The 12,030-nt window shown below is 43.1% G+C and overlaps 1 long non-coding RNA gene across 2 annotated transcripts in view; it reads right to left on the bottom strand.

Annotated features, from left to right (window-relative positions):
* LOC133758511 (uncharacterized) overlaps positions 1–12,030 on the bottom strand; it is a 181,876-nt gene that overhangs the window by 152,754 nt on the left and 17,092 nt on the right. The gene's annotated exons all lie outside the window — the stretch shown is intronic.

Below are 12,030 nucleotides of genomic sequence, written 5' to 3'. Positions count from 1 at the left end.
AAAAAAAAAAAAAAAGAAGGAGGGGGCTACACTCAGAGAGTTCCAGATTGCCTGACTCCTTTCTCTGAAGAAAAACAAATATAACAGACGCAAATGTCATCTCCAAAGGGCGCTCTGCTACAAACGTTAACCCAGCAATACTAATTTTAACAATCCCTCAGAGCAATACACTGCTTTATAGTTCACACTGTTCTTTTGCTTGCATACATTCATTTAATCAATAATCTCCAAGATGACTTTTCCAATGAAAAAAGTAAATAAGTAAAACCACACAATGTTGGGTACAAACATAGCTCAAAAATCACTCACACTGCACTTCCCCAGTTCAACTTCTGCCTGCTTGAATTATATTCATTAGACTCCAGCCCCTCAGGGGCTGACACCTCAGCCTGAACTACGTTCCACATCAGCAACCTTGCTGAGGTGGGAAAGGGAACTAGCTAAGAAGGTGGCTTACACAATCCGGAAGGGGAGGCTCTAGCAAACTGGAGTTAATGTTCCCAAGCTAAAGATCCTGCAGGAGCTGGATAATTTGGAGGCAGAAAGGCAGCAAATAAATTGACTGTGCTTTTAACCCTCGGGCAAAGCATCAGTGATTCATTGCTGAGAATGTTCATAACACTCTCCTGCAGTCCTGCTTCCTCAGTTCGTCGGCTACAGGCCAGGTCTGACTTCGTGTGAGACAAGGGCAAAGTCATGTTAGAGGAGGCCAAAATTAGGTACAAATTCTCGACTGCTAAACCAGGCTAGAGATTCTAGCCCCTAATTTTGATGGGAAAGAATCACTTTAAGTTTCATTCATGACTATAGGTTGGAGTGCCTTGCACATGTCCAAAACTTCAAGTTATCAATGCTGAAATTTGAAAGGGGTTCTTTGTGGCAAATGAAAACAGCAGCTATCTTCTGAAGATGCTTCATCTGTGCCAGTCACTAGAACCAAGAACTTTGCTATAATTAAGAGCTTTAAGATTGATAAAATTAATCAAATGTTTTTGAATGTCCATCATAGTCTTCTTTTTAAAAATTTTTTTTTATTTATTTATTTGAGAGGTAGAGTTACAGATAGTGAGAGAGAGAGACAGAGGGAAAGGTCTTCCGTCTGCTGGTTCACTCCCCAAATGGCCGCCACAGCCAGAGCTGCACTGATCCGAAGCCAGGAGCCAGGAGCCAGGAGCTTCTTCCGGGTCTCCCATGTGGGTTCAGGAGCCCAAGGGCTTGGGCCATCCTCTACTGCTTTCCCAGGCCATAGCAGAGAGCTGGATGGGAAGAGCAGCAGCTGGAACTAGAATTGACACCATGTGGGATGCTGGTGCTGCAGGCAGGGGATTGACCTACTCCACCACAGTGCCGGCCCCTCCACCATAGTCTTCTAGAACTTGCATTCTTTGAGCTAGATGCTTTTAGAATGGAGGTTGAACAATGGTTTTATGAAATTCCTGAGCCTGATACATTAACTAAAAAGCCATAGAACACCATACTGGTGCCTTTTGTATCTTCAATGACCTTGAAGGATTGGTACCATGCATTTCAAGGGTCACTTTGGACTACAGGGCTCAGCAAGCCAAACTAAGACTTTAGTATATCTTGGTATTTAGTATATCTTGGACAGTAGTGGGCAGTGATTAAGACATTGCTTGGGGGGCTGGCGCTGTGGTGCTGTGGATTTATGCCCTGGCCTGAAGCACCGGCATCCTGTATGGGCGCCGGTTCGAGTCCTGGCTGCTCCACTTCCAATCCAGCTCTCTGCTATGGCCTGGGAAAGCAGTAGAAGATGGCCCAAGTCCTTGGGCTCCTGCACCCACGTGGGAGACCTGGAAGAAGCTCCTGGCTCCTGGCTTCAGATCAGAGCAGCTCCGGCCGTTGCGGCCATTTGGGGAGTGAAGACCTCTCTCTCTCTCTCTCTCTCTCTCTCTCTCTCTCTCTCTCTCTCTCCCTCTCCTTTCTCTGTGTAACTCTGACTTTCAAATAAATAAATGTCTTTAAAAAAAAAAAAAGACATTGCTTAGGCACCCATAGCGCACATGCTCAAGTCCTGGCTCCTCTTCCTATTCCAGCTTCCTGTTAGTGTACATCCTGGGAGGCAGCAGTAATTGCTCAAATACTTGTATGTTCATCACCCACATAGGAGATTCAGCTCATCTCGTGTTCCAGCACTGGTGTGTTGAGGCTGCCGCTGGTGTCCTGAACTTGGGCTCACACGCTCTCCATGCAGGTCCACTGTGAATCACTAGTTCCGGAAGAGTTTCCTCTGCTGTTTCTTCCCCTACTCTTCCTTGAACCTACAGTATCTCCACTTTTATTAAACTGTCTCTTCCCGGACTATCAGTGTGCTCCCCTCCTATTCCGCCATCTTACCCTCTTTTTGTTTTTTATCTCTCCCGAGACTCTTGCTGTGAGTTGTCTAGGCTATGGAAGCCCCTTGAGTTCACCAACTCTGAACTTGTTTAGTCAAGGCCATATCACAGTGGAGGTTCCTTCCTTCCTTCAGAGAAAGACGCCTCTCTCCCTGATGGCCTGTTCCTTCTGCTGGGGTCTTATTCACCAGGGTCTTTAATTTAGATTGTTTTTTGCCACCGTGTCATGGCTTTCCATGCCTGTGAGACTCTCATGGACCTTTTAGCCAGATCCGAATGTCCCAAGGGTTGATTCTGAGGCAGGAGTGCTGTTTTGGGCATTTGCCATTCTATGAGTCTGCTGTGTGTCCTGCTTCCCCCGCAGGATCAAGAGAATCAACAATCTTATCTGAAACTCTTGTCACCATGTTTGTGAAGATAGACAATTTTCCACATGTCAGTGAGCTAATACAGTTCAAATACCACAGAATATGCCACACCCCGAAGAATACAGGCCAGCACTTCATAGTAAAACACATTAACAGTTCTGTAGCCAGATATATAAATATTTACACCAAGAGGGATAAATTAAGGCAGATAGTTTCACATAGCTTCAGGTCAGATTTTGCTACGAAAACAGCAAGTTCATATTAAAAATAAATTGGGGTGTGCAAAGCATTTTTTAACATTCATTTTTCAGAGTATGTGGAACTTCATAATTATGGGGAAGATAATTTTAGATAGTGACACAAGCAATGAAAACTATAGAAGATGAAAGAGGGATCATCCATGAGGTAGAAGCAGAGCCACACCTGCAGCACCATGCAGGGCCCTTGGCACCAATTCTCTCGTGCCATCCCTCTAACCTCCTGGGATGTTATGTTGTCATTGTTGTTTCATAGACAAGAAACCGCACAACTGGTTCCACTAAAAATCTCATTCTAGGCCAATGTTTCCCGAACTTCTAACAAACAAGTACCACTCGTGATTTTACCGAGTTCACACATCATCCTAATAGTACTTCAGATTCTCCTTTAAATCAGATCATTTTTTAACTTAAATAAATTTATTTTTAAAGGAAGCAGTACAATTGCACCATAAATGAAAAGATGATATCTTTGTAATGCACATAAAAATGCATAGCTCTTAAAGTTGTCCAAAACTTTCCTCTGAACCACCTCAATGTTGTCTATGCAGACCATACTTTGAGTAATGTTGACCTAGGTCAACAAGTGGATCTGACCAGAGCCTGATGCTCTTTCTCTCACAAAGTACTACCCCTTCTATACCAAAATGGCAGCAAAAACCAACTAGACCCACTTCACCAGCTCACTATATCTCAGACCCAGTGGAATCTTTTCCTTTCAAGGAACTTGGAAGAATTAACTCTGAAGTCAGAAGAGCAGCCACCAGGCAGTGTACTGAGTGCTTTCCAGACAGTGTCTCACTGAAATTTCACACCCACAAGCAGATGCTACTGCTACCCTCATTTTACAGGAGAGAAAAAGATAATGGGAGGTGGAGGTCACTCAGCCTACAAGAGGCAAAGCTAAAACTCAAACTCAAATTTAAAGCCTCCAAAGCTTCCATTCAAATTATATATTCTTTTCCTCCCGTAGTCATTCCAAAGCTCTAGGCTACACATCTGTGTTGAAGTTCTTGCACATCAGTTCACAGTTGTAGACAAGTTTGCCTCACTCACCAAGCTGTGAGTGCCTAGAAGGCATAGCCTATGTTTGAATGCTGTCAGCCAACTCTTAGGGCTATGAAAGCGGGGGTCATTTCTGTCTTGTTCAATTCTGTGTCCCATTCACATAGTGCAGTGCCTGACACGGTATATGCAGAATAAATACTTGTTGAATGACTAGATGGATGAAAGGCTAAAGGGTGTCCACCGTGAATCTGGTACTTCCAATATCTAGTACAGTCCTGATCTCAATAAGTATTTTTGAATCAATAAATGACACTCATAAAGTATAAAGATTAAAGAGAACTAAAGTTGTAAAACTTTGTCTTCTAGAACTCAAAAGAATATGGATTTAATCCTCCGCCTGCGGCGCCGGCACACTGGGTTCTAGTCCTGGTTGGGGCGCCGGATTCTGTCCCGGTTGCTCCTTTTCCAGGCCAGCTCTCTGCTATGACCCGGGAGTGCAGTGGAGGATGGCCCAAGTGCTTGGGCCCTGCACCTGCATGGGAGACCAGGAGAAGCACCTGGCTCCTGGCTTGGGATCAGCACAGATCAGCAGCCATTGGAGGGTGAACCAATGGTAAAGGAAGACCTTTCTCTCTGTCTCTCTCTCTCACTGTCCATTCTGCCTGTCCAAAAAAAAAAAAAAAAAGAATATGGATTTTAAATGGGACTTTCTTTTGTTGAATAAATAAACCAACTCAAAATGCAAAGGAGAAGAGGGGATACTTTGCAATTCAATGATTCAAGATCAGTTTAGAAAACTTAAAATTTTACCAACTTTGAATCTGAAACCAGGCCTGAGTCCTAAAGGATTTCTATTCTCAGCCAGTTTGCTTGCTGGAAGTACCAGCTCTTGTATCAGTTCCCCAGAGACTGATAGCACAGACCAGTTTTAAGTGATTTAATGTGTTCTTAGAATTCTCTAGTGTTCCTCCTGATTCCTGATAGAAGGTGTGTACTTAGGGAAGAGAGGAAACATTAGGAGATCTGAATGGGTGGAGAAGGGGTGGAGAGGAAGAGTAGGGACACAGGGGTCCCTCGTTACTCATAGTCTGGAAACCAGATATGATGTGAAACTAGTTGCATGTTGGAGAGTATGTAAGATCTTTTGTCAAATCCATTCTTGTTTTATTATGTGATCATCTCAGGATTACATACTTGTCAGTGGCACTCCACTGTAATCTCAGATGTAACAACTCCCTTGACAAAAATATTCAAGGACAGACAGTATAGCCCAGCACAAGAGAGAAAAAACATCTTTCTCCTAGTCACCAAGACAAAAGGATGCAGGTTCGTTGTACACATTTAATGAGTTCACTTGTGAAAGCACATAGCTCTGGGCCCTGCATATCTGAACAACTAAAACAGTTCCACACAGCTTATTCTGCCCAGGTCCCAGGCAACTCTTTAGAACATATAGACAACTGGAACTTTGCCTGCACATATTTTTCTCTTATTTTTTGTCCCAAGCAACTCTATGAGGCCAGTCAGCAATAGTTTTGTTATCTGCCTGCAACAGACAAAAAAATCAAGGCTCAGATGACCAAGAAACTGAGCCAAAGTCCCACAGCACAGAGGCAGCAGAGGTAGGAGGGAAGTACAGCTGTTGGTAATCCGGGGCTATTTCCCTAGGCTCCCCTGTCTCTCACAGTAGTAGCTCTTGCCATGTCTAGGACCAGCACCACCCACTAAAGAAGCAGGTGACCAATTAAACTGAGTGATCTTTAAAATGTCCCTGCCTCCAAAAAAGGTCTCCTTCAATGATCTTTCAAGATTCTTGAAAACCTTACCTGCCTCTCTTCAAGGTCAAGTACCACTAGAAACCCTTACAGGGTTGTCCAGTCTAGTTGTTGGAAAACATTTGAGCTAAAATATTGCTTTCAGACCTCCAAAGCCTTCATCTGTAAAATCGAGTCTGGCTCACATGATGTTCAAAGTCTCTTCTTGCTGGAACTCTATCATTCAAATCTAAGGCATCATCTAAGGAGTTTGGCCACCTCTGTTTTGTCCACTTATAAAAGGTCCAGTAGCAGGTGGAAAATACAGGATCTAAACAGAAATGCCCCCACCAGAGGCTGTTATGCTAGAAAGCCCAGGGACAGGTGCAGCACAAGTCTAACGCCATAAAACTAATGGCACTCCCCACAACTGCCCACTGCCGTGCTTTATGTCCCTCCCACTCTCCTCACCCTTCCTAGCCAGGTAATCAGACCACTGCAGCCCTCAAGTTCACTGATCTCCTATGAACATAAAGAGCAGGGAGAGAGAGGGAGATAAGGCATGAAGGCAGAGACAACATCTCCCCTAGGGTTTAAAAGCTACTGGGGGCTGACGCCGTGGCTCAATAGGCTAATCCTCCACCTGTGGCACCGGCACACCGGTTTCTAGTCCTGGTCGGGGCGCCGGATTCTGTTCCAGTTGCCCCTCTTCCAGGCCAGCTCTCTGCTGTGGCCCGGGAGTGCAGTGGAGGATGGCCCAAGTGCTTGGGCCCTGCACCCCATGGGAGACCAGGAGAAAGCACCTGGCTCCTGGCTTCGGATCAGCGCGGTGCATCGGCCATTGGAGAGAGTGGCGGCCATTGGAGAGAGTGAACCAACAGCAAAGAAAGACCTTTCTCTCTGTGTCTCTCTCTCTCACTGTCCACTCTGCCTGTCAAAAAAAAAAATGCTACTGGGGACAAATTTTTGGCCTGGTGGTTAAGATGCTAGCTGGGATATCTGCATCCTCCATTACAGTGACTGGGTTCAAGTCCTGGCTTGGCTTCTGGTTCCAGCTTCTTGCTAACATCGCCTTGGGAGACAGTTGGTGATAGCTTAAAAACTTGTATTCCTGCCACTCATCTGGAAGATCTAAATTGAGTTTGGAGACTGAACCAGCAAATCAGAGGTTTCTCTCTCTCAATGATAGATTTATTTGAAAGAGTGACAGAGAGAGATGCAGAGAAAGGGTGAAGAGGGGTGGGGGAAGGAGGAACTCTTCCACTCACTGGTTCACTTCCAGATAGCTGCACCAGCCAGAATTGGGCCAGGCCAAAGCCATCTTGGGCAGTTTTCCACTGCTTTCTTAGGCCATTAACAGGGAGCTGATTCAGAAGTGGAGCAGCCGAGAATGAAACCGGTGCCCATAGGGGATGCCAGCATTATAGTTGGCATCTTTACCGACTACACCACAGCCCTGGCCCCTATAAATAAATCTTTTTTAAAATAAGAGCTTAAACACTATGACCAGAGTAGTTTCTCTGTTTGCTGAAAGGCTGTGTTCTCAGAGTCTTGACAGTAATTTGGGGGACTACAAAGGGAAACCATCAGCACAGTGGCTTTACCCATTGGGCTACAACATCTGCCTCTTAAATAAATAGATAGAAATTTGTGAATTTAAAAAAGCTACAGGACCATGGATACTTATTCCTAGAAGAAATGTGTGTGTGTGTGTGTTTGATAACTGAAATCTGATAAATATCTAATTCTCAATAGTACTAAGCAATGTGTTTCTCTGATTTGTTTGTAATCTAGGGGTCATAGTAAAAGTAGAGACATTTGGCTCTGTTAGCCATCAAACATATGTTTATAGATTACCACAAGGTGGTTTTTAAATACTTTGTTATTTTTAAATGTTAATTATTGGCCATTTTCAAGATGCCAGTCACTATCTAAGGACCTTACCTGTATTGTCTCATTTCATCCTTAAGACATTGTCTGAGGTTACCATGGCAGGATGGACAGTTTGCTTTGTTCAGAAGTTTTGTTTCCATCTGATGTTGGTATCAATGAATAGGAAGTCAGGTAGAGAGTTAAGACAGAATCGTTCTTAGGATAGGCTAGAGCTGCTCACTTAGAACAGGAAACAAAGAGATTTCAGCTCAAGTGCTATGAACTTGTTGGAACATAGAAGTTGGGTTGAGAAAGATTCTGATATTATTAAGTCTGGGCTCAGTGGGAAAGAGTGACATGATTGACAGGCAATGCCTGTCATGGGGACTGAAGAAAGAATTGTCATTGTCAGTAGCAAGTATTTACCATCCTTACTCAAGAACAAATTCCAAATCCATCCTTCTGAGCAGGACTCCTCATAATGCCCACATGTGGTATGCTCTACAAAATTCCAGAGAGAGCCTTCCTATAGATGCTAATATAAATGGAACCCCTGAAATTCTGCTGTGTATTATCTACACGATGGTATGTGGCACCCTGCTGTTATTATGCCTCATGGAAATGACTACTGAATGGAAGGTAATGAACTGGACTATAGAAATAGGTCCTTAAAGGGTCAGTGCTTCAATACAAAGAGCTCCAAGTGGAAAGTGAAGAGCCCTTGTCCCTGCTAGTAATTTGTTGTGTGTCCTAGCACAAGCTCTTTCCCTTTATGAACCTCAATTTTACAGCCTGTGAAATGAGCTGTTTAGACCACAGTGTCCTTAAAATCTCTGCCAAATGTGTATATAGTGAACTTTGTTGTTGGTTTTGCCACCCACGTCTCTTTCCTGTCTTGGGTCATCCTATCTAACTTTGTTTTGAGGAGCTGCCCTCCCTAATCTCAATTTTTAAGCTTTCTTCCAGTGGTGAGCATGTGACTAAGCCAACCCAAACAGTGCAGCTCATCCACACCCTATATTCAGGCAGTGACTGCTTCACGGTTGAACCCACAACCCAGCCAGGGCCAGTGAGACTCAAGTCCAGAGACTGCTTTAAAGTTAGCCTAGATATGAGTTTCATCCCTCCCTCTGGATGTGAAACTAGAAGGACATATCTCCAAGAAGTGTTGACAGTGATGTGGGGAACTACCAGGGGAAGCCTAGTTTGAAAACGGAGCCCTTAAGCAAATGGAGAAACGGTTCTGTAGTCATCGTGCTCAAGTTCTGTATCAAGCCTCACCCAAAGCCAGATATTCTCAAACATGAACCAATAGATTCCTTTTGCTTAAGCAGATTGGGGAGGGTTTTATTTTTTTGTAAATTTTATTTATTTATTTATTTATTTATTTATTAGTTTTCAAGGTATTTTTTTTTCATTTATTAAACTTTTATTTAATGAATATAAATTTCCAAAGTACAGCTTATGGATTACAATGGCTTCCCCTCTCCCATAACTTCCCTCCCACCCACAACCCACCCCTTTCCCGCTCCTTCTCCCCTTCCAATCACATCAAGATTCATTTTCAATTCTCTTTATATACAGAAGATCAGTTTAGTATATATTAGGTAAAGATTTCAACAGTTTGCCCCCATCTAGCAACACAAAGTGAAAAAAATACTGTTAGAGTACTAGTTATAGCATTAAATAAGAGTGTACAGCACATTAAAGACAGAGATCCTACATAATATTTTTTTTAAAAAATTAATTAATTTTCTATGCCATTTCCAATTTAACACCAGGTTTTTTTTTCATTTCCAATTATCTTTATATACAGAAGATCGATTCAGTATATAATTAGTAAAGATCTCATCAGTTTGTACCCACACAGAGACACAAAGTATAAAAATACTGTTTCAGTACTACTTATAGCATCACTGCACATTAGACAACACATTAAGGACAGATCCCACATAGGGTGTAAGTACACAGTGACTCCTGTTGCTGATTTAACAATTTGACACTCCTGTTCATGGCGTCAGTAATCTCCCTAGGCTCTAGTCATGAGTTGCCAGGGCTATGGAAGCCTTTAGAGTTCGCTGACTTTGATCTTATTCCGATAGAGTCTTAGTCAAAGTGGAAGTTCTCTCCTCCCTTCAGAGAAAGGTACCTCCTTCTCTGATGGCCCCGTTCTTTCCACTGGGATCTCACTCACAGAGATCTTTCATTTAGGTATTCTTCTTTTTTTTTTTCTTTTCCATGGTATCTTGGCTTTCCATGCCTACAATATTCTCATGGGCTCTTCAGCCAGATCTGAATGCCTTAAGGGCTGATTCTGAGGCCAGAGTGTTGTTTAGGACGTCTGCCATTCTATGAGTCTGCTTTGACATGAGAATTTTATTTATTTTTTTAATTTGTTTTAAAAGCATAGAGACAGACAGAGATCTTCTGTCCACTGGTTCATTCCCAAAAGCAGGGACTGGGCCAGGCCAAAACTAGGAGTCCAGAACTCAACCTGAGTCTCTCCCATGGGTGTCAAGGACATTAGTATTTGAATTATCACCTGCTGCCTCCCAAGATAAGCATTAATAGAAGCTGAAATTGGGAGCCGAGCTGGGGCTCAAACCCAGAAAGTCTGATATGGGATGCAAGAAATTCGAAGTACCCTCTTAAATCCTGCACCAAATGCTGGTCCTTGGGATGGGTTTTCTACTCAGACAATCCTAAATGAAAAAGTTTGAATTCATGGAGCTTAAGAATAAATTGTGCACTCTGGCCAAAACTGGTTTTGGTATTACTGTCAAGAGCCAAACAGAAATAGAAAGTCTGCAAGATGTTCAATATGCATCCAGATTCTATCTAAAAGCCTCAGCCAGAGCTATCCCACACTTGTAAAGTTGCTGGGAAAATGAAACAAGTTCTTGCCATGCTTACCAAGACTTTCCTTGCCAAATGTCATCAAAGTCGTCACATGAGGAGAGAGCTTGTGAATTTCTTTCTTTACATCAGAAATATTCCCAGGACTCTTTTTTTATTCCTTAAGACCTTCAGATTCTGTTTGCAAAATCCCCAATGAGCTCACTCTAGATCAAAATTATAACCAGATTTTACTGATCATCTATTAAACGTAAGAGGCTATGACAGACACTGGAAATGAGGGGCAAGATCTCAAATATTTACAATTTAAAAAAGGAAATTAAGGCAAGTGTCTCATCTATCCAAACACTACACACTTCTGCTGGCTCATAAAAAATAACCTTCAAATGTTAAGTGATTTTCTAGGAGAGTGAGCCGGCTCTTCTCTCCATTCTGGTTGAGATCCTTGTGTGTTCTGCAATGAATACATGCAAGACTCTTCATTTCTAAGAACTGCTCCTCTCCTCAACTTCATGGTCACCATGGAAGTCATCCTATAAGAATGTGACCAACTCACCTGAGCTTGTTCCAGGGCTAGGCACCCAAGATAAGCCACTCATAGAACTCATTGCCTGGCCACTGCCTGGCCAAAAAAAAAAAATCTATTAAAAAAAAAAAAAGAAAGATGACATAACGTATGTGAGATGTTGTCCAGTGGGCCTCGAATGTTTCGTTGTAGTTGCTACGGAAACACAGATGCAAGCTAGGATTTGAATTGCTTATTATATTCAACCAACTGATAACAAATTCCTACTTTTGCTTAAGCAAGCTGGAGATGGTTTTCTATCACCTAGAACCAAGAGTCTTTAGTGCTGCACAGTCCTGATAGGCCGTATGTCTCTAATTCCAATTTAAATCCACCCATCCAGATTTGACCCTGTCTCTCATTTCAGCCTTTGGAGCTTCATGGTTTTTACCTTTAGGCTGTCCTCCCTTCTTTCAGGTCAGGTTTCCTCATCCTCTTGTCAACCTGGAAAACTCCAACCTCAATCCCCTGTGAAATGAGAGGAATCAACTGCAGAGCTCCTAAGAAACCATGACACATAGCTGTAGGTGTGGAGCTGTGGTCAGCTGTGTCCACAGTGCCATGGGTTGCTGAGGAGGGAGAAATCAAAACCACTACAAGATGGGAAGGGGCCCATAGGCACTTGGCCACTCTTTGAAACTTGAGTACCACTTTAGTAAGTGGAGCAGAAGGAAAGCAGACTGGAAGGGGTATTTCTAGTTGAAGGGACAAAATGGGCAGAAAAGTTTGCAGAAAAATGAATAACTACAGCTTTAGTCGACTTCTAGATTAAAAACAAAATAGGGGATGATGTTGTATCATAATAGATAAAGCCACTGGATATAACAATGACATCTCATATGGGCTACTCCAGTTCTGATCCAGCTCCCAACTAGTACACCTAGGAAAGCAGCTTGTCCCCTTGCTACCCCACATGGGAGACCCAAAAGAAACTCTTGGCTCCTGGCTTCTGCCAGTGCCAGCCCCAGCCATTGCAGCCATTTGGAGAGTGAACTA

The sequence above is a fragment of the Lepus europaeus genome, chromosome 4 (genome assembly GCF_033115175.1).
Source record: "Lepus europaeus isolate LE1 chromosome 4, mLepTim1.pri, whole genome shotgun sequence".
Taxonomy (NCBI): domain Eukaryota; kingdom Metazoa; phylum Chordata; class Mammalia; order Lagomorpha; family Leporidae; genus Lepus; species Lepus europaeus.
Note: the sequence above shows the minus strand (reverse complement) of the source record. Positions and strands in the feature narration are given on the sequence as shown.